The sequence below is a fragment of the Bos grunniens genome, chromosome 13 (genome assembly GCF_055505025.1).
Source record: "Bos grunniens cultivar Pamir isolate PY7600 chromosome 13, Bosgru_T2T1.0, whole genome shotgun sequence".
Lineage (NCBI taxonomy): Eukaryota > Metazoa > Chordata > Mammalia > Artiodactyla > Bovidae > Bos > Bos grunniens.
This window is the reverse complement of record NC_141177.1, coordinates 42,276,372-42,304,117: the sequence shown is the minus strand read 5'-3', so window position 1 is coordinate 42,304,117 and position 27,746 is coordinate 42,276,372. Positions and strand designations below refer to the sequence as shown.

At 45.8% G+C, this 27,746-nt stretch overlaps 1 long non-coding RNA gene across 3 annotated transcripts; it reads left to right on the top strand.

The window, feature by feature from the left end:
* The first annotated feature begins 82 nt into the window (after nucleotides 1–82).
* On the top strand, nucleotides 83–27,371 carry LOC147360858 (uncharacterized). Of its 3 annotated transcripts, none has more exons than XR_015138764.1 (3): nucleotides 83–314; nucleotides 13,745–14,196; nucleotides 17,701–20,658. It is a non-coding gene; the product is annotated as an uncharacterized LOC147360858 (long non-coding RNA). The 3 variants fall into 3 exon arrangements; XR_015138765.1 differs by lacking the exon at nucleotides 83–314 and adding an exon at nucleotides 7,370–10,356; XR_015138766.1 differs by lacking the exons at nucleotides 13,745–14,196; nucleotides 17,701–20,658 and adding an exon at nucleotides 26,968–27,371.
* Nucleotides 27,372–27,746: the final 375 nt, after the last annotated feature.

The following is a 27,746-nucleotide window of genomic DNA, read 5'->3' as shown; positions in this document are numbered from 1 at the left end:
ACATAAAAACCTGGTCTTGCATGAGAGGCTCTGGTGAAGCAGTTATTGTCAGCAGCTGGGCCTGATTCTGCAGGACATTGTGTCCTCAGCTTTCCTGGCTTCCTCCGAAACCGAGGCTGGTACACAGAGCACCCAGACTTGATAAGCAGTCTGGCTCTGAATTCAAACTCCCAGCACCCCGGATGCAATGGCTCTCCTCCCTGAATTTCACCCTGGACCACCCCCTGCACATGATTCTGAGGTCAGACACGGCGGAGAGGACAGCATTCCCAAGGGTTCAGCCTTGTCTCTCAAACCCCCAAACTTCTGCATGTGTAAGTAATGCATTTCCTTCCCTCCTTATTTTCTAAGTGGATTTTTATGACTTACATATCAACTTCTGGCTCTCAGGTGATAACACCAGGACAAACACAGATGTCTTAGGCTAGTTAGCTCTTTTCCTGATATGGTGAAATAAATGAGGAGGAAAAATAAGCAATGTCTTCCTGAGACAGAGATGGAGGAAGGGTTGAGAAGCAGTGATGCGCCATCCCAGTTGTGTCCTGGAGTCACAGATATCTATAGTCGTGTTAGCACTCATAGAAACATATTCTCCAAAATGGCTTATTCTTCTATATGTTGATTTCAAAAGGAAAGCTATTGTCTTCCTCATGTGCACTGAGAGACTAAGAAACAGATTTGATTTGGCAAACTTGGAAGGCTTCCTGGAGGAAGTGACATTGAACAAGACCCTAAGGCTTGGCTCCTGACTTGGATGCCAACAGGGCCTGTGGTTCTTGGCCCTGGCTACACACTCCTTGGGACCTTTGAAACCAGATTGCTGCCTGGGCTGCCCTCAAGACACATTATATCTGAGACACTGAGGAGTACCTGGGCATCTCTATTTTTAACCTTCCCAGGTGCTCTGAGGTTTAACTGAGTTGGAGAAGGCTTGAGCTGGAGCAGAGGTGGGTACAGGGACCTGGGGCTGGCATGGCCAGTGTTCTCTGGGGTACGGTGAGCAGGGAAGTGGGCAGGTGGGCAGGGGCAGTGCACTGAGCACAGGCAGAGTGGGCAGGAGGCATCCACAGTATCCAGTCCCGAGATGAGGGGAGGACTGAGAGAAGTCAACCATGTGGGGAAGCCAGTTCAAGGGTGATGTCACCCTGGGGCCAGCATGGACCCGGAGGAGTTGAAGGATGGGTCAGTCAGGACCCTGCTAGACCCTCAGAAGGAGTCGCAGGAGCAATTTGTGGTCTGTGGGCTAATTGATTTAACGTTATGCCATTCAGGATAAAACCGAGGGCCATCGGCAGGAAACTCACCTGAGTAGCAATCAACAGCCCTGCTCTGCAGGCTGGCCCAGCCAGGGCGGGTACAGGGCTCGCCCGTACTGACCTCCAGCGTGGAAAGAAAAAGAACGTTCACATCCTGACTCTAAACTTCTCTCCTCGCCCCGTGAGTCAGTACATAAACTTTAATTCAGATGTTGGCAGGACTGTCAGCAGCTCGTATGTCACGAGGAGCCCGAGGAGGCTCCCTGTGCCCGCCAGCAGCTGCCTCTACCGCCTTCCCCCGAGGTTGGAACCTCCTTGATTTGTGGAAATTTAAAGATGAGGGCCTCCTCGACTGTGGGAAGCAAAACTTCAGCGCAGATCTCTGCCTCTGGTCCTATTCAGAGACCCAGCCGTCAGGCCCAGGCTTGTCATCCCCTTCCCCTCTGGGTGCATGGCCGGTCCCTGCTGACAGCCAAGCTGGGAGAAGCTGAGCTATTAGCCCTGAGCAGTGTGGACACAGGGGCTGACAACAGACAAAAGCACAGGCAGGAAACAGGTAACTTCCGTTCCTCCTGGGGCAGCAGCCTCTCCTAAACTAATTCTCCCTGTCAGCCTACCTGCAGGTTCCTACTTACAAGTGAAAGTGAAGTGAAAGTGGCTCACTCCTGTCCGACTCTTTACGACCCCATGGACTATAGAGTCCATGGAATTCTCCAGGCCAGAATACTGAAGTGGGCAGCCTTTCCCTTCTCCAGGGGATTTTCCTACTTACAAGGGCTTGGATAAAAATGTGGAAATAGGTATTACCATATGTAAAATAGATAGCCAGTGGGAATTTACTGTGTGACTCAGGGAACTCAAAATGGTCTCAGTAACAACCTAGAAGGGTGGGATGGGGAGAGAGGTTGGAGGGAGGTTCAAGTGGGAGGGGACATGGGTAAACTGTGGCTGATTCATGTTGATGTTTGGTGGAAACCAGTGCAATCCTGTAAAGGGATTATCCTTCAATTAAAAATAAATAAAATAAAATTTAAATGAAAAACAAACAAACAAAAACCCCAGTGTTGGTAAATGCCTCACTGAAGGGCAGAGCCTGTGACCTGTGGGTGGAGTCTGTGACCTGTGGGTGGGGCCTGTGACCTGTGGGTGGGGCCTGTGATCTGTGGGCGGGGCCTGCAATCTGTGGGTGGGGCCTGTGATCTGTGGGCGAAGCTGACCTCCAGAGCCTGAGTCCCCTTCCCTTCTCCTCCCTCACCTCTTTTAGGTGCTACCTGGTGGGGACAGTTAAATGACACAGCCGACTGCTGTGACGTTAAGACAAAACTCAACACACCTGTTCATGAGTTAGACTCACCACTGCACACAACTTCATCTTTGTCAACTAAAACCTGGCCTGATCCGCAGTGGGTGACCAGGATGGGATGCCTGAATTGCAGCTGTAAACACACACTCTGTGTCCCCTCTGGAGAAATCGCCCAACCCAAGCACCCTAAAAAGGATCTAAATATAAGATGGTCTTGTTATTGTAAAATGAAGCTGAAGAAAACCAGAAGCATGTTTAAGGTTTTGAAAAGTCTCATTATGTTCAAAATAGCCTGTGTTTGGTCCTATAGAGTTTATGAGCCTGAAAATAAAGTTACAGGGCATAATATAGAAGAGATCTAATCAATATCATATTCCAGGAAGCTTGGAAATTGAAGGGAAATCTCATGTGTGCTGCTCAGGACTGCCAAAGCCAGGACAGGGCACATGCAGAGGAAGTCAGATCTTGTACTCAGCCCAGGTTACCTCATCCAAGTGGATGAGGTAACCTGGGCTTCTTCCAGGAGCCTGACTTCCCAGACGTGGACAACTCCTGCCCTACTCCTTCTCATTTGTGTCCTTATTTTTTAATGGCAGGTGGGCTTCCCTGGTGGCTCAGACAGAAAAGCATATGCCTGCAATGAGGGAAACCCAGGTTCGATCCCGGGGTCAGGAAGATCCCCTGGAAAAGGGAATGGCAACCCACTCCAGGACTCTTTTTCTACAGTCCACAGGGTCGCAAAGAGTTGAATAGGACTGAGTGACTTCACTTCAGACTCCATGAGAAATGGCTAGTTCTTTTATCATTTGGAATGGGTTAATGCATCTCTATCCTGTTTAAACATGAGTAGTTAATTAATATGGGGCTTCCCCCAGTGGCTCAGCAGTAAAGAATCAGCAATGCAGGAGATGCAGGAACCAAGGGTTCAGTTCCTAGGATGGGAAGATCCTCTGGAGGAGGGCATAGCAGCCCACCCCAGGATTCTTGCCTGGAGAATCCCATGGACAGAGGAGCCTGGTGGGCTACAGTCCATAGGGTTTCAAAGAGTCGGACACGACTGAAGCAACTGAGCACAGCACAGCATAGCACAGTAAATTATTAAGAGAGATTATTTTCTGAAGACAAAGGGAGGAGAAATGTTTCCTTTCCCTTCATCATAAATGATAACTTGAACCTCTGTAGATCTGTCCACGTCCAAGCCCACCTCCATCCCAACTTTTAAAACTTGGGGCTTTGGTGAAAGCCTAGAAGCAAGGTCCAATGATCACAGTTCCTAGAAATATGACCTTGGACGAGTCACTCCTTAAACCTCACTTTTCTCAACTGATAGTGGAGACAGGTCTCCAATCACATATTATTCCCTTGGAGACCCCTGACCCAGCAACCTGATCAATGATGACCTTAGGCCTCTATTTAAAAATTTTTTTCTTAATCTGTTTTCTTTTTAGTCACTTACAGTGTACTGTATTTCTGTGTGTTGATTTGTTAAAAACAGAAGATAAACCCTGGGGATGCCACATTCCCATCTCTGGAATAAGGCCTAAATTTGACAAGAGCCAGTTTAATGGTTGAATTATTATTAGTCAACTGCTGGCCATATTTAGAGGAAAGAAAGAGGCTGGGATAAATTTAGGGATGTCAGTGTGTCTGGCTGGAAATTTTCTTGGGCTCCAAAATCACTGAGGATGGTGACTGCAGCCATGAAATTAAAAGACACTTGCTCCTTAGAAGAAAAGCTCTGACAAACCTAGACAACATATTAAAAAGCAGAGACATCATATTGCTGGCAAACGTCCATATAGTCAAAGCTATGGTTTTTCCAATATGGTTTTCAACTCTTAGGATGTGAGAGTTGAACTGCAAAGAAGGCTGAGCACCAAAGAACAGATGCTTTCAAATTGTGGTGCTGGAGAAGACTCTTGAGAGTTCCCTAGATTGCAAGGAGATCACAACAGTCAGTCCCAAGGGAAATCAACCCTGAATATTCATTGGAAGGACTGATACTGAAGGTGAAGCTCCAATACTTTGGCCACCTGATGTGAAGAGCCTGACTCATTGGAAAAGACCCTGATGCTGGGGAAGACTGAAGACAAGAGAAGGGGATGACAGAGGATGAGATGGTTGGAGGGCATCACCAACTCGATAGACATGAGTTTGAGCAAACTCTGGGAGATAGTGAAGGACAAGGAACCCTGGTGTGCCACAGTTCATGAGGTTGCAAAGAGACAGACAGGACTTAGTGACCAAACAACAGCAATGGTCAGAAGAGGAATAAAAGCTTGCAATGGACAAGTTTAAGTTTGGCTAGAGAGTTGGGAGGTAAGTCAGCAGAGCCAAGGGAATGGGGGGAAACTGAGGCAGGACCAAGGTCACAGTCAGTTAGGAGATGGCTGAGTTGAGTCCTACTCCATCCTTCAGGTGTCTGTCTGAAATTACAGAGAATCTACATACTGGTCTCTGCCTCTGGTTCTGGCACACAGTTCCTAAAACGCTTTTATAATTTCCCAAGTGATAAGGGCTTCTGGGAGCATGTTTTGTTTTATATTTGGCCTTTGACCTTGGTTTTTGACTCAGAGCTCCTAAATCCCTCAGAATTTCCTGTGTAATAGGAGCATCTTTTGTTTTAATGAGGAATCTCTTCATGGGCTCCTGGAGAGCTTTAGCATGGGGGCTGATTGCCAAGAAGACCAAGTCATGATTTGAAGCTTACTGCTCCACCTGTCGTCCCCTGGTGGTGGACATGTCCTACGTGAACATGTAAAGAAAACATGAGTGCCTTTCCCAGACCCTATGCAACATCAGGGTGTACTGGCCAAGTGCCCTTGAGGTATAACATCAAGGGCTGTGGGGAACCTAGAATGGTCGACTAAAAATCATTCACAATCTGAAAGTTGAGAGTTGTATTTTATTTGGTGGGAATGTTTGGGACTTCAATCCAGCAGACATCATCTCAAGTAACTCTGAGAGAACTGCCCCAAAGAGGTGAGAGGGGAACCAGAATATATAAGAGTTTTGCAACAAATGGGCAAGTAGTCTGAGATCACTGCTAATCAAAGAAAACCAGACATCTCAAGTTAAGGAATTTAGCACTTTTCTATGTATGGGAAGATGCAAGAGTCTGGACTCCCTGAAATAGTTCCTTTGATATGCACCTCACCTATCTGGGGCCCTATATTCTGTGTTTTCACATCCTTGGGGCTCAACGTGGGAAGTGGCTGCTATCTGATGGCTGCTAGATGGCAGGTATTCTTTTCCTTCCTGAGTTCCCTCAGGGCTCACAAGCTGGTGGCTCTAATTGCTGATGAACGTGATTGCCTTTATTTACTGATATGGCAGGAAATATTCCATTTATCAGGCTGTGGTGGTGGCTCAGACCGTAAAGAATCTGTCTTCAATGAAGGAGACCTGAGTTCAGTCCCTGGGTGAGGAAGATCCCCTAGAGAAGGGAATGGCAACCCACTCCAGTATTCTTGCCTGGAGAATTCCATGGACAGAGGAGCCCAGCAGGCTCATGAGGTTGCAAAGACTCAGACACGACTGAGCGACTAACATATTCCATTTATCGGTGTGAACAATTCACTGGTTATCATCTAGGTGGAGAGTGGAGTGACCACAGTCCCAGCACCTACATCTTCTTGCTTGAAGCATCTTCCTGAAGGTGTCCCCTGATTTGCTCCTTCACAGGCACCTGCAACCTGGGAATCAGGGGAGTCAACGCTCCCAGGAGCAGCAGGGTCAACCCTCGAGGCCAACGGGCTTCGCTGGTCAGAGCCCCAGGCTCCCTCTTCTCCAGCAGGGGATTCCCAGCTGGGCTCTGTGCTTCCTCAGAGGGTCCTGTATGCGACTGAGCTCCAGGCACCCAGGTGGTAATGCCCACTGCCACCTTGTCAGGTTTTCTCCCTGTCCTGCTTCATCTCCTCACTCCCTCCCCCACCTACTGGCATCCCCTCCACGTGGACCACCTGCCTCCATATCCCTTTAGGATCCTGCTTTTAGGGAGACTTAAATGAAGAGTGTACACAGTAGTTGATGACCTAGAATACTTGCTGTTAAGCCACGAGCATAGAATTATTGTTGCACCAAAGAAGAACTGAACAGATCTGAGGAAAATATGATTCCTCTGAGCGATGCTCATCCCCAGAGGGAAGTTCTTTCAGGGAACCACAGCGAAGGGTGGGTAGGGTTTTCACTGTGAATGCGGGAGAGGAAGACAAGAAGGTGAGAATATGTCAGGAAGGAGAAAAGATGAGGGAAAGAGGGCTTAGAAAACAGAAACTTGACACTGTGATGAGGAGGAAGTGTCAGTCGCTCAGTTGTGTCTGACTCTTGTGGCCCCACGGACTGTGGCCCACCAGGCTCCTCTGTCCATGGGATTTCCCGGGCAAGAATACTGGAGTGGCTTGCCATTTCCTTCTCCAGGGGATCTTCCCGACTCAGGGATCGAACCTGCGTGTCCTGCATTGGCAGGTCGTTTCTTACCACTGAGCCACCAGGAAAATTTTGATGTCTAAACTGAACCAAAACAATCAAAAATCATCTTGTGATTTCCAGCCACGAAACCAAGTGTATCTGTATAACTGAGTGCAGATGAGGGAATCAGTTCATTCAGTCATCTTTTGTTGAACTTAGAGGGTGACAGACACAGCGCTGGGGTAAGGGGATCTCGGTGGGCCTGCTGAGTTTCTATCCCGCTCAGTTTATGGACCGAGCCCCTGCTGGCACTGTATTAACTACCTCATGTTAAAAAGAAACAGAACTCTGGATTTATAGAATGTTTGAAGTGGAAGAGAATTCAGAAGTAGGAGCTTTTAGCCTCCATAGTCCACTAAAAAGGAAAAGAGAGTCAGAGCGTGAAATGGCAAAGCTGGATTTGAACGCAGGTCTCCGCTGGGCCCTGGACCCATGTTTTCCCCCAACAGCCCACGTCTCCTTTTGGGAGACGGATGGCAGATGCATCTCAGAGAGTTCAGGTCTTGTGTGCTGACTGCTGGTTTATAGAGTTCTTTTATAGAGCCATGTTTTATTACACTAATTTTTAATTTGATTCAAAAGCCCCAGTATGAAATATGAGAGTCATAAACTATCTTGAGGGGGAAATATTAGGAGGAAAATTTTGGCAATGGTAAAATTCTTTCTTGTGCTGTAGAATCCCAAACGGAGAAGGCAATGGCACCCCACTCCAGTACTCTTGCCTGGAAAATTCCATGGACAGAGGAGCCTGGTAGGCTGCAGTCCATGCTAAGGGTCGGACACAACTGAGCGACCTCACTTTCACTTTTCACTTTCATGCATTGGAGAAGGAAATGACGACCCACTCCAGTGTTCTTGCCTGGAGAATCCCAGGGATGGGGTAGCCTGGTGGGCTGCCGTCTATGGGGTCGCACAGAGTTGGACACGACTGAAGTTACTTAGCAGCAGCAGCAGAATCCCAAAGGGAAAGGAAGTGGGAGGAGAGGGGGCTTTTTCTGCCTCATCACCTCCATTTTGGATGTTCTTTAAGAAGGAGAGAAACAAGCTTTTGGAGCATCTTGATGGTGGCTCTCTACCATGAACGTGTACCAAAATCTCTCATGGATTCCTATAGCCACACAATTATTATTTGATGAGTCAGAGTAGAGTCTTGGTAATAATTTTTGGAAACTTTTCCTTACAACAACATCACGAATCTTGCCAAGGGACCTATCACAAGACTGATCAGTGACCGATTTCCAGGAAATCGGAGGAAGGCATTGAATGTGGAAGGAGGGGGCAGCCTGTAAAAGTCAGACCTTGGAAACTATGGGATTCCAATCCTGGGTATTTGATGGATAAATTGAAATAACAAGAAAAGAAGAGTATTGGGAAGAACGTGTATATGTGTTAGTCACTCAGTCGTGTCCAACTCTGCACCCCATAGACTGTAGCCCGCCAGGCTCCTCTGTCCATGGGATTCTCCAACAAGAATACTGGAGTGGGTTTCCATTCCCTTCTCCAGGGTGTCTTCCCCACCCAGGGATCAAACTCTGGTTTCCTGCATTGTCAAACAGATTCTTTACTGTCTGAGCCACCAGGGAAGCCCCATGTGGGAGAATGGATACATGTACATGTATGGTTGAGTCCCTTCGATGTTCACCTGAAACTATCACAACATTGTTAATCAGCTATACCGAAATACAGAACAAAAAGTTAAAAAAAAAAAAAAAGGGGGTGGGAAAGGGACTTGTACATTAGAAGAGACTTGAACAGTGTTTCAGCAGCCACAGTCCACGGGGTTGCAGAGTCGGACATGACTGAGCGACTAACACACACACACACACAAACAGTGTTTCATGTTTGAGACAATGTGAGGAAGGAATTAGTATTGAAATAAAATGATGTGGATATTTGGAGGGAGATGTGAGCTGAGCCCAGGATGGGACATGAAGGACAGGGTCTTGCTCCTTCCCCTGAGTACCATTGACAAGGCCCCTCGTTGTCGTTATCACTGTTGTCATCTACTTTCATAAGGCTGATTTCACCTTGGAAGGAAAGCTATGACCAACCTAGACAGCATATTAAAAAGCAGAGACATTACTTTACCAACAAAGGTCTGTCTAATCAAAGCTATGGTTTTTCCAGTAGTCATGTATGGATGTGAGAGTTGGACTATAAAGGAAGTTGAGTGCTGAAGAATTGATGCTTTTGAACTGTGGTGTTGGAGAAGACTCTTGAGAGTCCCTTGGACTACAAGGAGATCCAACCAGTCCAACTTACAGGAAATTAGTCCTAAATATTCATTGGAAGTACTGATGCTGAAGCGGAAACTCCAATACTTTGGCCACCTGATGCAAATAACTGACTCAGGTCTGGAAAAGACCCTGATGCTGGGAAAGATTGAAGACAGGAGGAGAAGGGGACAACAGAGGATGAGATGGTTGGATGGCATCACTGATATGATGGACATGAGTTTGAGCAAGCTCCAGGAGTTGGTGATGAACAGGGAAGCCTGGTGTCCTGCAGTCCATGGGGTCACAAAGAGTCAGGCACAATTGAGCCAACTAAACTGAACTGAACTGAATGCAGGGGAATCTCAAGGTCGAGTAGCCTTGCTTCCATGTTTTCTACCAATGTCCATATGTTCCTGCTTTGCTGCAGCCTTTACCAGCTCTCCGTAACCTTCCACATTGAGGCAAACTCCCTCCTTGGTGTCTGTGGAGCTGCCTCACATCTGCTGACTCTCTGTTCTTGTCCAACCTCATGATCCAGCCCCATTTCTGAACCTTCTCCAGCCAGACCTCTTCTTTGAAATTGTGCTGGCTCTGAGGTCCTTGCCTTCTTTCTCTGCCAGCTTTGTGGACAACGACATTCAAATGTTTTGAGATCCCACGAGAGCAGGGATCACGACTCCTTTCTTTGCTGACATTCTCTGGCAACTGAAGGTTCCTTGATATGAAGAGAAAAACTTCCTTGGTAACCAGTGTAAGTCAGAGTCTGTCCTGCATTTTCCACCATTGTGCACTGGCATCTCTTAGCCCACCCTCATGTCCACCGAGAGGAGGCCCACAGCCTCCCAGTCCAGGACATGGAGCTGGGGACACCAGGTCCAGGCAGGCCAATTCTCTGGGGAAACAAGGAAAGCTGGATTTTCCTCCCAGAACCTTTCCTCCACCTAGCCTTAAGGACCCCAGAGAGACCCACATGGAGACGTCTTCTTTCCTTTCCCTGTTCAATAAATAACATTCTGAGTCTTCAAGAGAGGTGGTGTGGAGAGCTACATCTTTGCAGTGGAAGCTCATCCAGGCTGGATAAGCAGGAAGAAGTGGAGTGAAAACAAAGCAGGTAAGGATGATAATGAAGATGCGTACTCTGGCTGGAGAAGAGTGTGGCCATGACATGGGTGAGCAGAGCATGGGGCCGGTGCACATGTGTGGCTGAGGCAGGCTTTAGTGCAGCAGAGTCTTGTCCTTGTGGGGGGAGGACTTGACCAGGACAACAAGGAGTGGATGGTGACGGAGCTCCCCCTCAGGACCAGACACCACCCCAGGTTCCCATCATTCCATTCTAAGCTAATAAACACCCTTTTCATTCATCATTGTCCTTGGATACCAAGGGATGCTCAGAAAGGTTACATTCACTCTGCCCCCACATTTCCCAGACAAATGGAGATTGAAACTGACGTTCGTTTTTGGCTTCCAAAGTCTGTAATCCTACTGTGCCTCTCAAACTGTTCAGGTATATCTACTTCTTTCCTACTGTGTGGATCTCTTGGAAATTGTGGTAGGTCAACCCTAGAATAGCTAAGCATACATCCAGATCACATCAGATGCCGTCCACCTAACCTAGATGCTATTTAGCAAGTGTTCAATGAGTTTTGAAAATTTACAGGAAACAAACAGAAGAGCGTGAAGTGAGAAAAATTGATTCATTTGATTGTCCTGTGACCCAGGAAAAAAAGATCACCTCTAAAACTGAAGGATGAAATAGCTCCATGTCCAGCCTGTGGACTGCAGTTCTCAGAAAGAGGGAGCAGAGAATCCCAGCGGCCCTGCTCCTCCCCGTGGCACCCATCAGGTCTCCTGAAGCTACAAATGCCCACCAGAGAAGCAAGACACTGGTTTGGTTTTCAGTTCAGTTTAGTCACTCATTCATGTCCGACTCTTTGTGACCCCATGGACTTCACAAGGAGTGGATGGTGACGGAGCTCCCCCTCAGGACCAGACACCACCCCAGGTTCCCATCACCAAATCCCGGAGCTTGCTCAAACTCATGTCCACCGAGTCAGTAATGCCATCCAACCATCTCATCTTCTGTCAGCCCCTTCCCCTCCTGCCTTTAATCTTTCCCAGCATCAGGGTCTTTTCAAATGAGTCAGTTCTTCTCATCAGATGGCCAAAGTATTGGAGGTTTAGCTTCAGCATCAGTCCTTCCATGAATATTCAGGACTGATTTCCTTTAGGATGGACTGGTTGGGTTTCCTTGCAGTCCAAGGGACTCTCAAGAGTCTTCTCCAATACCACAGTTCAAAAGCATCAATTCTTCAGCACTCAGTTTTCTTTATGGTCCAACTTCTTAGATTTTGTCATTTCCTTTTTATACAAGTCACCTAAACATCTTGTGAGAAATTTGGAAAATACAGGTAAACCAAGAAAAACTTCCAATGGAGTCATCATAAAAATTCTCCACTAATACCTCAGCACAAAGACTTTTGGGTCGGAAATCCTTCAGACGATTTTCCATGTGTTGGTATTCTGTGGATCTCTGCTTTTGCATGCCTGCTTTTCAGTCCAATTAACACACAGCTGCTTTAGTGTTTCTCAAAGATGGGCCTCCACCAGGTGTGCAGTGAATTACCTGAGGTGCATGTGCAAATGCGGATCTCTAGGCCTTTTGTTCTACTGAATCCAAATCTTGCAGGTTATGGAAGGAAGAATCTGTTCTTAACAAGACTTCTGGCACAGTTGTTGTCTGCACTTCACGTTGACAGCCATCACCTTTGTCACGTTATACATACTACCCTAGAGTCTGGGTTACTTAGTGCCCTGCTGGTAGACACTTGGGCAAGTTCATTTTTCTTCATGATGCTACATGTATCAAAGCATGTGTGACATTAAATAGTGTTTTCTTTGGACAAATTGCTGGAAGTGGGATTGCTGGATGATGGGGTCATTGCTATACGTAGAAGCAGCTGGAGGTACTGAGATGAGAGTGCCAAGTAACAGCTGTGGAGCCAGCTCAACCAGTGCCCTACCTTGACCTGGACCCTGCCCTGCCCACCTGGGTGGTCCTGCAGCCTCCCCACCTGCCCTGCCCAGAGATGGTCCTAGCTGGCCACTCCCACAGTTCTCCAGGTGTCTGCAAATGAATCTCCATGGGGAAGGCTTGGGAAGACGCCACGTTGGGGAGGAGAGCTGCCCCACCCCCAGGAGTACTGGGAGTGACAGCTCACACTCCACTTGGGGCTCAAGCAGGTTGATGTTACACACCCCTCTTCCTCTCTTCCACTCAGCAACACTGAGAACTCCCTCCTGGGTGGCCAATTGCGCCAGGTGCTGGGACCACAGTCTGGGATGGGACTCAGTCCCAGCCTTGGGTTCCTTGCATTCCAGCTGGAGAGACAAAACTGAAGACGAAGGAGATAGGGTAGAAGCCAGGACCTCCTGGAGGCCACAAGAAAATCACCAGGAAGATGACATTTTCTCTGTTATTTCAAGGGAAAACTTCTTTAGCTATGAAAGGAACACACAGTTATCTAAGTCACAGAGAAGCACAGAACAATCTTAGAAACCCATCACTGCCTCACACTCCTGACATAGCTACTATTAGGTTCTGGACTCTGAAATTGCATATTAAAAATTATGTACGTATGAATGTACAGAGTGAAGTCATACTTCACAGGCTTTTTTCATTAAACTGGTTCTTCCACTCAGCAATATGACTTGGGCACCTTCTCATGTCCATACACTGATGACCTCTTTTTAGAATTGTTTTCCTGGCCGTAAGGTTGTGTATGTTACAGGTGGTGCCTATGGCCCACATCCTTGTTTCTGGTCAGTATTGTATTATGGGTTTTATGGTTAGGCTCTGCTCCTGACCTGTTGGATACTCCACCTCCTGGGGCATAGGTCCCCTGTTTATAGCCCATGCTTATCAGCATCTATTTGTGTCTTAATGAAAACCTAGCATCTTAATAGATTGTTGAGTTGCTGTACATATTATTTTAGAAGCAAACCTGGAATGTAAATAGCAGGAAAGCTCAAGTTACTGATACTAGTGCTGTTGGTGAAGACACGAAAGCCAGAGAAACGCTTTCCTGAAGAATGTTCTAGACTTTGAAGTCCGTCAGTGGGCACCACGTCTCGGGGAATTGGCTACTGCTGACCTCTAATGGAAACTCCAGGTATTACACCAAAAAGAACTTGGAAACCCAGAAACTTGTGTTATTTGTGGTTGATCCAACGGAAGTTGTGAAACCCTGGGGTCTCGGAAAAGGTGCCAATTTTCTCATGATTAGAGGAAACTTAACAGAGTGGATGGCCTAGATCCAGGGAGTCACGCCTCAAACTGCAGTGCGGACTTTTGGCTGGAGCCAATGCTGACCATTTTCTTAGATCTGTAATGTTTGTAGCACCATGATACACAGCACTGGAAGTTCACGCGAGCGCACTCTCTAGTTGTATATCAGGCATCATGCTCCCCCTGTGTCGCTAATGCTCCCTCTGTTTTCTAGGTGTTCCTGGCTTCAGTCCATAACTGCCTGTGATCTCTCATTATTGCTGGACTCATTTTCATCCTGGTTGGGTAGGCCCCAGCCCAGGAGAGCTTTAGCTCCTAGTCAACTGATAGCTCCTAGTCAACTGATACCTGAAGCTGGGCATCCTGGCTGCCCTTTTCCAGGCTCAAAAGCCCAAGAAACTCTCATCCTGATTGGGTGGAGGCCATCCACTTGCAAAGAAGCCAACAACAAGGAGCTCACGATGCTAAATGACTCTAAAGTCATTACCTTACTGGCTTCAGCCTAGCTGTAAAGTCCTTTGCTGACTACTTTTGTAGGAAAAGAGTGAGTCCAGAAAGCAACCAAATGTTTGTCTTTGGATTGTGTTTATCTTACACCAAGGATGATGTGGGCCATTTGTGGAGTCGGGACTCGGACACTTGTCTGGAGATGCTGGGCCAGAGGAGGTGGGCAAAGCTTGGAACTGCGGGGGTCCTCAGTGAAAGGGGGAGGGGGGCTGAGGAACCAAAGGAAGGTGGAGAAACAAGACGATGCTGTCCTGAAATGCAGCCAAGAGAAACTGTGTAGGTGGGAAAAGCAGGCCAACAATGGTACATTTTCATAAAATGTGATGACATTTTAGTGATGTGTGAATTCACTTATGTTTTCTGCTCCAAAACTTCAGAGTGAGACCACCTGAATTAGTATTCTGAGTTCCTGCATGGTTTTTTTTTTTTTTTTAATCATCAGCAGGGGGAACACTGGGTGGGTTTCACTTTTTCAGCCCTATGTGTCTCATTTGGCCTCCAGAGGATGACATTTAATAAGCTCCACTTTCTGTGGCTGAGATGCTGAGGCTGACACGATCTCTTTCTCCAACTTCAATGAGTTACCTTAACCCCACAGCATCTTTTCCTGCCCTTGGAAAAGGAGGGCCTGGCTGTGATGTAACAAAAAATTAAGGCCAATGTTTGAAAATACATAAGATAAATCCTTCATGGTCTAGGACTGCCATATTTTTAAATGACCTATATGTGTGCTGGCATATATATTCACTGTAGAAAATTTAGGGAATACATAAAAAATAGGGAGGAATAATTGAGCCACTGGGTTCTACTACACAGCAAGAGTAACATCCAGTATTCTATTGTGTGTTCTTAGAACTCTTTAAAAATTTTATTTATATTTATTTCACCATCTCTGGTTCTTTATCCATATCTGTATCTACAGAGTTGGGAGTCAAGTCATTCACAGTGTTTTGCAAAATTGGTTTATTTTGGTTAAAAATGATAGAAATGCTTACTATGTATTCTTATGAAATGTGACTTGAAGGGATATATAATATTCCATCATGAGTCTACCACAATTGCCCTAGTGTTTAAGCTATTTGGGAGGCTTCCCTGGTGGCTCACGTGGTAAATAATCTGCCTGCAGTGCAGCAGACCTGGGTTCGATCCCTGTGTTGGGAAGATCCCCTGGAGAAGGGAATGGCAACCCACTCCAATATTCTTGCCTGGAGAATCCCGTGGACAGAGGAGCCTGGTGAGCTACAGTCCATGGTGTTGCAAAGAGTTGGACATGACTCAGCGGCTAACACTTAAGGTAGTTTTATTGCTTTATTACTGAAAATAAGGCTGTAATGGACATCTAGTAAGATTTCCTTTGTTTACTTATACATTTTACAATTTATTAATAATTCTGATAACTGAATAAGCAAAGGCTAAAAGGGCATCCCTGGTCCTCAGTCAACAGATGAAGATGTTTGAGTTCAAAGGTGATGAATGACTTTCCTAAGGTACTTTGAATAAGACTACAAGTGCTTTACAAAAAAAAAAAAAAACATTTCAAATCTGATCAATATGACAGGCCTTAGGAAAGTGGGCAAGGCCTCTGTGTCTGTCTGCTCCCAGACAATGTCTTGCATCCCCGCTGGTCCTGAAGCCGAGAGGGCCTGAGGTTGTGAGGAAAGCCTGGGTGAAAGGGAGGAGCCCAATAAGGTCAGGGGCCTTTCCACAACTCAGACATCCTCCCAGCATGAAAGGAGGGTGCTGTTAGTCTTTATTTGCCAGGTAAGGATTATGAAGACCCGTGGCAAAGACAGGGTTCCAGGAGCAGAGCAGAGATGGGACCTAGTGTGTAGCATGTTGGTGGAGCCTCCTTGGAGTCAGCACCTTTGAGGGGAAGGGGAGGAGTGAAGGAGCGGGAGCAGGAGTGGAGAGCGATGGGGTGTAGAAAGGGGATGGGATGGAAGAGGGGGAGGAGAGGGGAGGAATAATACTAAAACCTAAACTTTTCCATCTCTGTGCTGAATACGGGGTTTCACTCTGAAATGACAAAATGTAAGAATCACAGGAGGGTTTTGATTTTTGTTTATTCTGGGACTTTCACAGCCACAGTGTGCATGATACATTTCTACTCCAAGTGGGGATGGTTAAATACTGAACTCCAAATCCCAGATCCTCATCCACCATGGTTATAAGGAGAGCAGCCTGTTTATCAAATGAGACTCTCTCCTTTCTAGCCTCTCTGATTGGACCAGGCAGAAGCACATGACCCAAGCTGGGCCAATGAGCCTCTTCCCTATGAAAGTCACAAAATCTGGAGGAGAACACATCCTTGAACTGGCTCAGTCTTGACTGCTGGCCTGTGTAGTCCAGAAGTTGCTAGGAACTGCTTTGTTCATTGGGAAGTGGAAAATCAAAGGCTGAACTGCACCAGAAATAAGAGTGAGCAGCCCCAGAGAGGGAAGCTTGACTGAGAGACACACAGAGAATGTCCTGGGGTCTTGTGAAAGCTCTGAACTATGGTTTATTACAGTCCAGAGACCCAGGGCATCTGTGTTCACAGGTTCCAAGAGCCCCTGCCTCTTGATAACCCATCCCTTTTCCTTTTAATCCCCAAAGCCTCCACTCCCATCCCCTGCCACTAAATCTTCTGCTGTTTTGTAACCCAAAGAGCTTTGACTACAAATCACAGTATTAAATATTTGTATTTTTGAAATCCAAAAGATAAAAAGAGAGTGTAAGGTTTAATGATTACTCACAGCTGGCCTGGGATTTGAGGAGCAGAAGCTGCGAAAGTAATAGTATCAGGAGAGGTTTCCCTAGAAGCATCTCAGCTCCAGTCTAGCCACCCTGACGTCCATTCTGTGTTATGGCCCAGGGCAGCGTTTTTCACTGAAAGATGAGGCCACCACACAAGTACTTTTGGAATGAACTATCTGAAATTGTCTTCAATTTCAACAATTCCTTTTCTCCATCTCATGGGAAGGGTAATTGTGCAACTCTTATCTCAGCCCACACAGCAATTCCAAGATAAGAGCATCTTTTCCCTTATTTTACAGATAAAGGAAAATAATGGAGAATTAATTTGCCTTGGATCACTCAGCTAGTTTAGGGCAAAGAAAAAAAGACTTGCACTCAGTTCTTCTGGTTTTTAAGCAGGGTGCTTTCGTCTGTGACACACAGTGCTTTTCTTGATGAGAATATCAGTCTCACTCCATTTAAAGATTATCAAAGTGTTTAATGAGTAATTTTATTATTTTGGTAGAGGATGTGTTGAGGAAAACTTATAATTGGTTTTCATTCATATTTTTATGGTGCATAAAAATTTCCACAAGACAAGAAGCAAGGTATTTTGGCTTAATGTTTTTTTCCTTCCAAAGAATCCCTAACTTATAGCACCCTCCAAAGAAGTTTGCCTGTAGATATGATTTTTCAGTACATTTGGAATTAGGCACATCCAGATACAGGAACAAGAACTGTTTATAACAACCAAAATAATGAGGTAACACTGCTTAACAGTAGCTATCACTTAATATTTTCACTGGGCTAAAGGTTAATGTGGATTATTTAATTCACTCCTTTAAGCAATTGTATAAGGCAACCAAGGTAGCTTTTCTGATGTTACTGTAGAGCATCTAAAAATGCAGGCTATTGCCACTTTTCAAGTTGGATATTGTGCTTTTGCAGACAAAGGAAACAGGAGAAGCACCACCAGGGAATCTGTCTTGCGCCTTCCCAGTGCTGATCACGGACGACATCACAGTGTAAGGACGACACACTGCCCTTGGCCTGAAGCTGCGTGTTACCCTGCTCTCTCGAAGTGGAGAGGCAGGACCCAGGGCTGCTTCATTAGGTCCAGTGAGAGGTGAGGGCTGGGTTACCAAACCACAGACTTATTAAAGAGTGAACAGAGGGACTTCCCTGGTCATCCAGGGATTAAGACTTTGCTTCCAAAGTGGGGTACCTGGGGTCAATCTCTAGTAGGAGAGCAGAGATCCCATGTACTGCCGGGCAGCTAAAGCCGAGCACTGCAGCTACTGGGCCCACACACGCTCATGCTGCCAAGCAGTGAAGCTCCTGCACTACGCGACTGAGACCTGACCCAGCCAAGCATATGAATCTGTTTTTTAAAACAGGCACAAAAACATTATAAGCATGGGGCTCATCAGGAAATCCTTGATTTTTGGTCCAAGGGGTAAAGGCAGCAGAGAACTTCATTAAAAAATGGCCCTTGCAGCAGCCCCCCAAAAATCAAAAGCAAAAAATAGTAGTCTTTTTATTTTTTCCAGTACAAATGAAAATGTTCACTGGGGGGGATGTGACTTTCAAACTTTATTTTGGACGCTTTCACTCCATCATAGAGTGGGCTTCTGACATGCCTGCCATACAGTGGCCACCTTATGTGTGCAAGTCAGAAACTAAGGCCACGCTGAGGCTGCAGGCCTTACCAGGGCCATCCGGCCTTCTCCCCAGGAAGGTAAACAACATCTCACTAATAAAATAACCAAACAAACAGCAAAGTATTTGGAAGCAATGTAGGCTAAAAAAAAAAAAAAAGAGAGAGAGAGAGTCCTGATGTATAAGCAGAGACATTACTTTACCAAAAAAGGTCCGTCTAGTCAAGGCTATGGTTTTTCCTGTGGTCATGTATGGATGTGAGAGTTGGACTGTGAAGAAGGCTGAGGGCTGAAGAATTGATGCTTTTGAACTGTGGTGTTGGAGAAGACTCTTGAGAGTCCCTTGGACTGCAAGGAGATCCAACCATTCCATTCTGAAGGAGATCAGCCCTGGGATTTGTTTGGAAGGAATGATGCTAAAGCTGAAACTCCAGTACTTTGGCCACCTCATGGGAAGAGTTGACTCATTGGAAAAGACTCTGATGCTGGGAGGGATTGGGGGAAGGAGGATAAGGGGACCACAGAGGATGAGATGGCTGGATGGCATCACTGACTCGATGGACATGACTCTGAGTGAACTCCGGGAGTTGGTGATGGACAGGGAGGCCTGGAGTGCTGCAATTCATGAGGTCGCAAAGAGTCGGACACGACTGAGCAACTGATCTGATCTGATCTGATCTGATGTATATAAATACTATTATCGTGATTAACTTAACAGGAATTCTTAGCTAAAGAATGTATTTTTATTTCTTTTTTTTAATATTCTAATTTATTCCATTATTTGGCTGTGCCTGGTCTTAGTTCTGGCATGCGGGATCTAGTTCCCTGATCAGGAATGGAACCTGGGCCTCTCCGTTGGGAGCGTGGAGTCTTAGCCTCTGGACCACTAGGGAAGTCCCTGTACTTTGTATTTTTACGAACGTCTCAAACTGCTCTGTATGTGAGTGCTTCTGAAGGACGGTAGACTGAGTTATTTTCATCAGGGAGCTCATTGACATGTGTACTGTTTATCAGTGTCCCCGTCTCCCTGTCAGTGGGCAGCCAGACTGAATAGTAAAACAGACTTCAGTGGTGGAAGGGACTTTTACCCCAGCTTGATAGTTAAATCCATGTGAGCATGAGTTTTTGCAGAGATGGTATATGATGCAATTCGACAAGTTTGTTGTAGGAGTCAGGATGCAGGGTGCCTGCCAGCCACCCAGCCTGCGTCAATGACAGTGTCCTCTGTGTTTTATTTAGTTTATATGAGATGCTTCCTCCTTGCTGCATCTTCATCTGAGCTTCCGGCAGAAGGGTGACAATTCTGCTGTCTTAGCCACATGGAAAAACAGGTAGCCTTTGTGCAAAGACTCTCTTTCATTCTCTCTGCCTCCTCTCCTACTACTGGTGACCACCCTGCTTGAACCGAGTTTGAGCTACTTTACTCCTGATGAATTTCCCAAACTCTGTCCACAACTGGCAGTTAAATGTCCTGCTGCTAGCTTACAAAGAATGCAAGTTGGATTGCCTCCCTCTCCACCCCCAAAGTTGCATGTTTATCCTTCTTCACCTTGATTCCCGGAAGAGTCAAACATCTGACACTCAGGTCAAGCCTGAAGGAAATGGTTGTCCCAGCTGAAAGTAGCCTGGATCTCAGTTTGCTTTTTAATGCTCTTACTCAAGATCAATGTCTAATATTTTCTTTGTGTGATGCAGTGCTTTTCAATAAAAACAAAAAGAGGTGCTTGACCTGAACTTTAAGAGGTCCAGGCAGCAGCGATGTTCAGTGGAGAGAATAGTATTCCATTACATGTGTCTGATGAAAGAAATGATTCTGACTTGAACATCCAAGCACAGCTGAGATGGTGGAGACTTATTCCCTCAGCAGAACAACACGCCAGCAGGCACTTAACTCCAGACTCTCTCTTGCTTGTATTCCGTTCTCTCAGGAAGGATGCTTTAGATTATTTAATGGAGAAAGGTAGCACTTTGAACTCCAGGAAAATCAAAATGTTACAGCTTTGAGGTTTTTATTTTTTGGTCTCATGGTACCTAGTGAATAAAACCAGCGATTTTTTTTTTTTTAAACTAACAAGCAAAGTTTTCTCATCTTTCAAAAAAGCAACTTCAAACATTTGGTATAGATGAAAGCTGGTCAAGCATGTAAGCAAATCATTTCGGTGTCTGATGGTTATATAATAAAAGGCATTTGATTCAAAACAGTGTGTCATATTGGTCAGCAAATCCCTGCTTCCACTAAATAACCAAAATACACAAATTGAAATAAAGTGAAATTCTTTTTCCAGAGTTAATGAAAGGTTCCTGTTTGTGAATTGTAGGCTTTGAAGTCCAAACCTTCCCAATAGCACCAGGAATTCACCGGTGATTTATGACTATTTGGACAAGTGGTGACCAGAGCGTTACTCTATGGAAAGCTGACATTCCCTACCTGTCAAGGAGGCCTTCCTACAAGCCGGGCTCTGACTCCTCTGCCTGCAGCTCCTGCTCGCCTTGGCCCCGGGTGGGGTCCGAATGGGCTGTGTGCTTTGGCGCGGCCTCCGCTCTCCTCTGGGCCCTCAGCTTTTCTCTCCACCTGCCCCCACTCCACACTCCACTCTCCTTCGCACCAGCCTGCTCACTTGCCCCAGGCCCAGACAAAGCCCACTTGCCTTCTGTGCCATCTCTCTGGTCCTTTCTTTGTGACACGTAGTTGATCCAGGACACTAACCTAAGGCCAGTTTGCCTGAGTGAGTAGGGGGTACTCGTTGGGTCCAAGAGGCTCTTTCAGATCATTCCAGAAGTTCCCCAGATGGACAGTGGCCATCTGGATAAACAATTAGTGGCCAAGTTTCCCACCCCATCTTTAAGCCCTCGTTGCCTATCCTGGGAGCTGGCCAGGTCCTGGGATGGTCCAGACCAACAGACCCTGTGGGAGACCCAAGGGCCTCACAGAGACAGGTGGGTTCTAGGAAAAGAGCACCCTGCATCCTCAGATGCTGGGGTGTGCGGTCCTTGCTGGGTGGCATCCAGGGCAGACACTCAGCTTGGAGGTGAGGCTGGGTTTTGACACTATCTGAGTTGGAGTGTCTGAATGGCTCCCCTAATTCCCCCATGCCCTATAGCAGTGCGGTCATAAACAAACAAACAAACAACAACAACAACAACAAAAACACACCAAGGATCCCAGTACATTCATCAAAGCTAATGTGTGTTTCTGAGTTGTTTTCTTTTCTTATTTTGATAACTTACTTGGAAGCCACATGATTTTCACGACCATGAATATAAACTAGTATGAACAAGACATAAAATGACCCCCTTTACCTCAAAGTTGATCTTCCTATGTTTTTAGGCTCTGGTTTTCTCTGTCGCCACACTATCTTTCATCTCCGTCAGCTGGCGTTTCTGGTACATTCCTGCACATCTCCTTTTGTGACGCAACATCCGGATGTAAAGAAAGCCCAAGATGAGAGCTGTCATCGAGGGCTTCACGGTCGAGTTGGAGATAAAAGAGTAAGCCTGAAAGGAGGAGTGAGCGAGGTGGCGTGGAGGATGGGGGACTGGAGAGAGCTGAGCAGCTGACCTCCTAGTTTTGTCACTTACTGATTGCGTGGCCTTGACACCAGGGACAGCTTCTGGAGCCTCTGATTTTGGTCCACACATCTGAAAAGTGATGATTTTGTGGTTCCTGCCTCGTAGGTTTCAGTGAATGTTGAATGCAAGGATGGAGCCATTCTTGGCTCTCTGAGAAACATGTGACACATGTCACCAGAGTGCCCTGGAGTCATGAGAAAAAAAGTCTGGCTCCTGGGAAAAGTTTTGCCTGGTGAGTAGAAGGTGGCCCAAGTGGGATCAGGATGGGACTGTCCCTTCTGAGAAAAAGAGAAGAAAGAATAGCACATCTTTAGCTACCTTTGTGTCCCAAAGTTACATCTTGTTTTCTGGGTCTGATGGAAACACCTCACTCATTGAAAGAGAAAATATGAACATATTCTTATTTTGGGTAAAATACTTAAGATGGAAGGCACCAGGCACAGCTTTTCTGCATACAAAAAGCATAAAAAAAAAGACAAGAACAGAAAAAATGTTGTTTGTTTAATGTGCATGGAGGGTGAAGAAAAAAAAAAAAAGATCTTCAAATAGTTCAGCGTCCTGTCGCTTGGCTGCAATTCATTTCCAAATAAAATTCTTCCCAATACCATCCTGGCTCTGCCTGCCAGCCCTCACTCACTCTTCCCAGAACCACCAGCATCTTTCCCGAGGCGGCACCAAAGAAAAATAGCACCTTTGTCTTTCTGCACAACTTCCTAACTAAAAACACGGGACCCCTTAGAACTGAGCTCTGGGTAAGGAGTCCACGCTCAAAAACGTACCCTAGAAAAATCAAGCTTGTCAAGATTTATGAATGTGATGATATGGATCATAACTCCACTGTAGAATGAAATCAGGACATTTGAATCTGAAATTTATGTCTCCACGATGTCAACTATCTGGAAAGAAAGGAGTTTCCAGAACAAAGGGATGCTCTTTCACTCATATTAGACAAGTTGGAACGGTCCTTGAGATGTTGGTGAAGAGAGAGTTGAGAGGACACATGGCCTTGCGTGGACTTTGGGCGACATACCGTGCATCTCCACTTTGCACTAGACTCTGCTCTTTACCCTATGTTGTATCTGGCTCCACTTTGAGTGTGAAAGATGAATTCTTTCAAAACTCTCACTGCTGTCCAAATGAGATGGGAAAATGCCTCAAGATCACTGCTTATTCAGCTGTTTCCACATAAGGTACCTGGAATGCTGGCCAGAGATTTTTCTTCTTTATGCCTCTATGCTCTCACTTTTATTGCTGTTTCTTTAGATTATGTGAAGAGATAAATAGAAGGGGAGGATGTTGGGCAGGGAGTGTCTTGGAATACCCTGGTGTTTTCATGAGCTCCCAAACCCAGCTTGACTGGAAGACAAATGTTAACTCTGGGCTGGTGGGTTCATCATCAGAGCCCCCAAGGCCACGAGCATTTTCATGCATGCTATTTCCCCCAAGATCCTGTTAATCTTCTTTAGGACCAAGAGCACTCAGAGATGTTCCTAGAATGTCCGCTGTGGTTACAAACTACAACCTCTCTGCATAAAGATCTGCAGCTGCCCCCATAAAGGAACATTTTAAATTGAAGCAGGATGAGAAAAGTGGAACTATCAGGTTTGCAGTTAGCATAGAATATTGGAAAGAGTCACAGAGCTGGTAACTAAAGCCACAAGCATGGATGAGTCACTTAGAAAGAGAAACGGAAAGAGAGAAGGCGGCCCAGGACTAAGTGGCAAGGGTCTCTAACATTTAGAGCTCAAGAAGGTGGGTTATCCATGTACGAAATACAACAACTCAAAAATCTCTGAAGTGTCAGATATTGCCCTAGCTCTGTGGTGGGTCAGTAGAATAAGAACTGGAGAGAGACCCCCAAGGAATTGGACATCAGATACTGAGTGAATGGGGTGGAGAAGTGGGGGGAGTACAGGGGGATGTGAATATGGAACGACCACTGCCACCTTCATAGGTGTTGAGGTTGGTATTACCTGCTGCCCAGGGTAGAGTTTACATGGTTCACACCTTTTTACCTCCAGAAGCAAGACTCTTTTCTAACCATTTTTACAACCTTTCCTGAATGCAGAAAAGACATTCAGAGGCTTTGGAGGTCACCTAGGGGGTATTTATATTCCAGAAATTATGGTAGTACCTCACAGCCTGCCATAAATACCAGTACACTAGCACATTAATTAGTACATTACCAAGATTGCAAAACAGAGTCTATTATGGTGATTTCACACTCTGTGATGTGTGTGTGTCTATTAAATGCCAGATGCCTCTGAGTCACTGCTGCTGCTAAGTCGCTTCAGTTGTGTCTGACTCTGTGCAACCCCATAGACGACAGCCCACCAGGCTCCCCCATCCCTGGGATTCTCCAGGCAAGAACACTGGAGTGGGATGCCATTTCCTTCTCCAAAGTGGGATGCCATTTCCTTCTCCTCATGGTTACTCTTTGCAACCCCATGGACTATACAGTCCATGGTATTCTCCAGGCCAGAATACTGGAGTAGGTAGCCTTTCCCTTCTCCAACTGATCTTCCCAACCCAGGGATCAAACTCAGGTCTCCCACATTGCAGGCGGATTCTTTATCAGCTGAGCCACAAAGGAAGCCCCTCTGAGTCACAGTGGCTGTTATTCTATTTGTTGATCAGTTGCTAAGTCATGTCCAACTCTTTGAGACCCCATGGACTGCAGCAAGCCAGGCCCCTCTGTCCTCCACTATCTCCCAGAGTTTGCTAAAATGCATGTCCATTGAATCAGTGATGCTATCTAATCATCTCATCCTCTGCCTTCAATCTTCAACCCCAGGATCAGGATCTTTTCTAATGGGTCAGCTCTTCAAATCAGGTGGGCAAAGTATTGGAGCTTCAGCATCAATCCTTCCAATGAATATTCAGGACTGATTTCCTTTAGGATTGACTGGCTTGATCTCCTTGCTGTCCAAGGGACATTCAAGAGTCTTCTCCTGCACCACAGCTCAAAAGCATCAATTCTTCGGTGCTCAGCCTTCTTTAATAAGGTCCAACTCTCACATCCATACATGACTACTAGAAAAACCACAGCTTTGACTGTACAGACTGTTGTCTGCAAGGTGATGTCTCTGCTTTTTAATATGTTATCTAGGTTTGTCATAGCTTTTCTTCCAAGGAACAAGCATCTTTTAATTTTGCAGCTGTAGTCACCATTCACATTGATTTTGAAGCCCAAGAAATAAAGTCTGTCACTGGTTCCCATTGTTTTCCCATCTATTTGCCAGGAAGTGATGGGACTGGATGCCATGATATTAGTTTTTTGAATGTTGAGTTTTAAGCCAGCTTTTTTACTCTCCTCTTTCACCTTCTTCAAGAGGCTGTTTGGTTCCTCTTCTCTTTCTGCCATAAGGGTGGTGTCATCTGCGTATCTGAGGTTATTGATATTTCTCCCAGCAATCTTGATTCTAGCTTGTGCTTCATCCAGCCTGGCATTTAGCATGATGTACTCTGCATAGAAGTTAAACAAGCAGGATGACCATATACAGCCTTGATGTACTCCTTTCTCAATTTTGAACCAGTCCGTTGTTCCATGTCCAGTTCTGTTTCCTCTTGACATGCATACAGGTTTCTCAGGAGACAGGAAGATGGTCTGGTATTCCCATCTCTAAGAATTTTCCACAGTTTGTTATGATCCACACAGTCAAAGGCTTTAGCGTAGTCAAAGAAGGAGAAGTAGATATTTTTCTGGAATTCCCTTGCTTTTTCTATGTTGGCAGTTTGGTCTCTGGTTCCTCTGCCTTTTCTAAATCCAGCTTGTACATCTGGAAGCTCTCAGTTCACATACTGTTGAAGTCTAGCTTGAAGAATTTTGAGCATTACCCTGCTAGCATGTGAAATGAATGCAATTGTGCTGTAGCTTGAATTTTCTTTGGCATTGCCCTTCTTTGGGATTGGAATGAAAACTGACTTTTCCCAGTCCTGTGGCCACTGCTGACATATTGAGTGCAGCACTTCAACAGCATCATCTTTTAGGATTTTAAATAGCTCACCTGGAACTCTGTCACCTCCACCAGTTTTGTTTGTAGTAATGCTTCCAAAAGCCCATGTCACTTCCTTCTCCAGAATGAGTGAAAAATCAGGTGAGTGAAAAATTAGAAGGGAGGAAAAGCAGGAGAAAAGAGTCATGAGAGTAGAAGAAATTTTGCTTTCTATCAGAGTGTGTCACCTTTTCCTGGTGGGGGAGACTCAAAGGAAAAAAAGAATAAATACTGATAAAGAATGGGTTGTGGTCTTAAGGAGGAAGGCCAGCTGAGTTCAAAGTATTCTCTTTGACAGGGAAAGACATCTTTACTCCTTGACTGTGGCAGAGAATGAAGGAATCAATGGTGACAGAATCTGAACTGGAAATAAGCGAAGTCCAAAAAGGTCTTAATAAAAACTCCAAGCTTCCTAGAAGTAATGAGATCATCCTCTGTGAGAAAAGGCTTAGAAATGGGGACTCAGGGAGAGGGGAAAATAGGATCCATGGCAGACTTTAATGGATCTTGTTAATGATCTGACAAAATACTGAGCATTTATAAATCTTATTGTTAAAACCTCCATTTGTCTGAGCAGCATTCAGCTGGAATCAGCTCACATGGTGAAGACTCGCAGGCACATCTAGATCAAGATCAAGAATCAAATGCACGTTGTCAAAGCACGTGCATCTTGGCAAATGTTCACACGTGACTTCAGAGGAGCCGGGTGACCTGGTTGTCCCTTTGCTCGCAACAAGAAGCTCAATGGAGTGGAGTGGAAAGACTGTGGGCTTTGAGTCATCCAGGCGGGACTAGCATCTAGCTCAGCCATCCACACCTGGAGGACATTGGCCAGAGGGCTGAGTATATGCCCATCTCCTGTGATGCCAGGTGTGGACACGACAGTCCTCACCACGTAGGCTTGTGGAGAGGACTCATGGGAGTAGGAGGCGGAAAGCATTTAGTGCAGAACAAGCACCCACCACATCACTGCTCTGTCTCTGCTTTTTCAGGTTTTGCTGTAGAGCGGTCGATGGAGCACCTGCGGATACTCTGGGTCCAGATTTCACTGTGGTCCACAGTAGTCCTGTGAAGATGAAGCCTTTGCTGACAGTCCATGCTGTGCACATTTCAGAAATGAGCACTGCAAGCTGCTCTGCCTAGAACCTAACTTATTCACCATAGCTGATTTCTCTATCATCTCTTTATCATCTATCATCTCCTTATCATCTGTCTATCCCTTTGGCTGTCTGTTTATCTATATATCATCATCTGTCAACTCTCTCTCCTGATCTACTATCTGTGCGTGTGTGTGTTTTAGGAGGTTTAAAGTTTGTTTGTTTGTTTTTTGGATTTGGTTATTGCTATGCTTCACCTTTTCACTTCCACTTAAAAAAAAAAATTCATTTCCTCCAAATTCTCAGTGGTTGTGTGAGCAAATTATTAAAAACATGAAGAACAGGCATCTGCACTGTACCTTCAGTACGTCAGCCCAGACACTCTGAGATCAGTCGCCGATACAGATCCATCACTCCAGGCCATCCAGCTGTATCTCTGCCTCCCATCAGACAGGCAACCCTCTCCTGAGTCTGTGATTCTAGGAGCTTCTCTCATTCATGTTGCAACCACCAGGTCTTGGCTAATGAGTATGTGTATTTGGAGTGATGCTTGAGGCTTGTTAATAAGTTGCTACCTGTGGAAATGTGTTCTCATTTGGAGAAATTGAGGAAGTCAAGAGGGGTGTGTTGGCTAACCTATCCTGGAGACCCTGCGTGGACAGAGTATTCAGTGT